This window comes from Panthera onca, chromosome A2 (genome assembly GCF_046562875.1).
Source record: "Panthera onca isolate mPanOnc1 chromosome A2, mPanOnc1 haplotype 2, whole genome shotgun sequence".
Lineage (NCBI taxonomy): Eukaryota > Metazoa > Chordata > Mammalia > Carnivora > Felidae > Panthera > Panthera onca.
The window spans coordinates 111,785,846-111,789,788 of NC_138340.1; the positions used below are offsets into that span (position 1 = coordinate 111,785,846).

Sequence of the window (3,943 nt, forward strand, 5' to 3'; positions counted from 1 at the left end):
GGGGTAATATTTTGAGCTGCAGACACAACCAGTAGGCATGTGGTCATTACATAGATGAAGACCTAACTTGATTATTTCCCAAATAGCTTTCCTAACAAGTATTGGTGTTCTATCCTTTCACTACTGATTTACAATGTTTTCTTTGTCATATGTTAAACTCATAAGTGTGTTTGAATGTGTGTATTTCCAGACAAAGATTTTCTGACATATTGGTTTCTGTCAGTTCTCATGACAACTTTATCAATTTCCCTTTCTTCTTCTTTCCAAATTTGTTGTATATATACTCTTCCATTTATTCTTCCAGGAAAATTTTGTTGCATATACAAGTGAAATATATTTTTTAATGTTTGTTTATTTTTTGAGAGAGAGAGAGAGTGCATGAGCAGAGGCAGGGCAGAGAGGGAGGGAAAAAGAGAGGGAGAGAGAGGTAGGTAGAGGGAGAGAGAGGGAGAGAGAGGGAGAGAGAAGGAGAGAGAGAGAGAGAGAGAGAGAGAGAGAGAGAGGTAGAGGGAGAGAGAGGGAGAGAGAGAGAATCCCAAGCAGACTCTGTGCAGGGCCCCATGGGGGGCTCATACTCACAAACAATGAGATCATGACCTGAGCTGAAATCAAGATTCAGAGTCTTAACCAACTGAGCCACCCAGGTACCCCACAAATGAAATACTTTTATAATAATTATTCTGACTTATTAAGGAAAGCTATTGTTTTTATTTATTTGTCTTATACCTGGCTACTTTTCTAATCTATGATAATTCTAAGAAATTTGCAGTTCTCTTGGAATTCCAGTTATGTAAATTGTGCACTGGTTAATAATAATAGTCACTTAATCTTTTCTACTTATACCTTTTATTTCCATTCTGTGTCTTTTAGAATTGTTCAGAATATCCAATAAAGCAATAATTATGTTTATGAGTATTGTTATGAGCAATAATATTATTTGATATCTAATGACATTTACCATACGTCAGGTGCTATTAGAAATCCATTATTGCTATTATTCTAATTTTGCTGATGAAGAGACTGTGACTTGGAGAGGTCAATTAAATTGACTAAAGTTACACATCTTATACACGGTAGAGCTGGCATGCAAAAACAGGTCTATCTGACTCCAGTAACCCTATTTTTAATGATTATCTAGACTACCTTTTTTAAAAAGGAAAATCCAATTTAATATTTGAAGGTATGCTTATATACTGAGAAAGCCTAAGAGAATTTTATGACAAAACATGAAAGGTTTCTTGCATTTCTGAAGAGGTCACTAGTAAAACTATCTGTCTTTGAAGTCTTTTGTAAAAATGATTAGTCAATACTTTTTGCAAATTTCTCCATGGTTGATGGTCTATTCAAGTTTTCTGTTTTTCTCCGGGTTAGTGTTGATAGCTACTTTTTTTCTTCCTAGAAAATTCTCAGTATAATTAAGAATTTCATAATTACATGGAGTAGTCCATGCAAATTTTGTTGCAAGAAAGAGCTTTAATGTACATAGCTGTGCCCTTGGAGTGAAGTGCATAGGTGACAGATCTCAAAAGTTATTTTTTAGGGTGATACACCTTCCATGTGTCAATTCCAGCGCCACGGCCCCCTCGAGGAAGTTCTTCGTGGGGAGGGGGGCATGTGGAGGGGGACAGGAAGATGTATGGGCGGAAGAAGAACCTGGAGGAACTCATCACCACTCCGAACATGACCATGGTGCTGGCTGACATGACATCCAAGTGGTTTGTGCACCCCACCCCCCCAACTGCCTAATCGACTTTGTCCGACAGAAGCTAGATCCCAAGATTGCTGTGGCTGTGCAGGACTGCTACAAAGTGCCTAACGCAGCCTTTACTGGGGAGATCAGCCCTGCCATGATCAAAGACTGTGGAGCCACGTGGGTAGTCTCGGGGGGCGGGGGGGGGGGGGGGGGGGGGGGAGGAAAGAAGGCGTGTCTTTGGGAAGTCAGATGAGCTGATTGGACAGAAAGTGGCCCCTGCCCTGGCAGAGGGACTTGGAGTAAACCCCTGCATGGGGGAGAAACTAGATGAGAGGGAAGCTGGCATCACTGAGAAGGTCGTTTTTGAGCAAACCAAGATCATCACAGATAATGTGAAGGACTGACTGGAGCCTATGAGCCTGTATGTGTCATTGGTATTGGCAAGACTGCAACGCCCCAACAAGCTCAGGAAGTACAAGAAAAGCTCCAGGGATGGCTGACGTCTAATGTCTCTGACGCAGTGGCTTAGAGTACCCATAGCATCTATAGAGGTTCTGTGACTGGGGCAACCTGCAAGGAGCTAGCAAGCCAGCCTGATGTGGATGGCTTCCTCGTGGGTGGGGCTTTCCTCAAGCCCAAGTTTGTGGATATCATCAATGCCAAACAAGCCCATCCATCTCCCCTCCTTTTCCTGATAAGCCAGGGAGTAGGTAGCTCAGAAGCCCAGTGACTGTGCTCCTACCTCCCACACATCTCCACCCCGCACATGCTTCTGATGGTGTCACCTGTCCCCTTCGTGGCCAAACTATACCCCTTCCTTATCATTTACATCTTACCCTATAATGGTTGGGACCAGGCCAGTCCCTTTTCCACCTACTGTCATGTTTGGAACTAAACATGTCACCAAGGTGGCTCCTCCTTGGCTGAGAGGTGGAAGGTGTGGAATTTGTTCATGGGTCTCCTCAGTCCCCAGTGAGGGTAGGAGAGAGAAGCCATTCTCCTCCCCCATCTTGTGCCATGAGACAAAGAGCTGAAAGTCCTGTTCTCCCCACAGAGGCCAGGGGTGCTCTTCTCTCCCATGGTGCCAGCGCCTGTGTGTGTTGTATATGTGAGCAATCTCACTGTGTGGGGAAAATAAACACCTGGCACTAAAAAACCAATAAACAAACTTTTTTTTTTTTAAATAAGAAGGAAAGAAATAGTGTGCAATGCAATTGTTAAATCATATCCAAAGGATTTCCCTTCTCATTCTTGATTTAAGAAAGCCAATGTATCAGAAGTTGCCAGATGCATGCAAACTTGTTACCTTTTTGGCATTTGAGCATATTTTTACATTGTGTATTAGTACATCATCTAAATATGTTAACATAATAACTGCAATTAGTACACTCTGTAAACAAATGTGCATTTACTCTCAGACTATGGGTATGAACAGATTAAATGTACAGGTTGAGCAGCCATTGGAGTATGCCCAAAATACAATAGGGTGGATTGTGTCAGTCTAGTTTGGCATATACAAAGACAGATGTGTCTGCTGGCATTCTTTAGACACAAATCTTGGCAAATTCAGATGAGAAAAATTGGCCTGAGTTGACTGTATTTTCAGTATGGTTGAAATGTAGTAATTAGTGACTTTATCAATAAAGCAGATGGAAAATTGCATTCAATTTTGTAGCCACTCTAATTTTATTCTAGATATAATAATGCATTCACCTGTTGGTATTTTGTTGTATTGATCAAGTAGGTTGCATGGTTGAGAGTAGTGAACTTAGAACTCAGTTTTGGTCTTAACTTTGACAGTGATTTTCAATTTTGGACAGATACTTTATCTCTTAGAGCTTTATTGGATCATCTATAAAAGATATAATGATACCTCTATGCAGTCAAGGAAAGAGAAAACATTATAAATTTATTTAAAAAAAAACATTTTATTGAGGCTCAAACCAAAAGGGCCAGAAAGTTTAAACACCTTCCTCAGGGCACAGAGTTTACAGGGGGATTTAGACCATTATCCTCTTATAGTACAATCTAATTCTAGATTCTATACGCTTAGTGGCATTGACATGCTTTTAATTAAAGCTGTAGCAGCTGAATTAGTCTTAGTATCTAATTAATTAGATACTATTAATTTTGTAAAATACATGCATTTTTGTTTGTTTTACAGATCTTTAAACATTCCATTAGTGACTGAAAGAACAGTACTCATAATAGTAAGAAAACGTTAGATTAATGCATTTATATGTAACTTAA

General features: G+C 40.1%; 1 pseudogene; it reads left to right on the plus strand.

The window, feature by feature from the left end:
- Nucleotides 1–1,680: 1,680 nt before the first annotated feature.
- Nucleotides 1,681–3,305, plus strand: LOC132674699 (triosephosphate isomerase-like; annotated as a pseudogene).
- The last annotated feature ends 638 nt before the right edge of the window (nucleotides 3,306–3,943 follow it).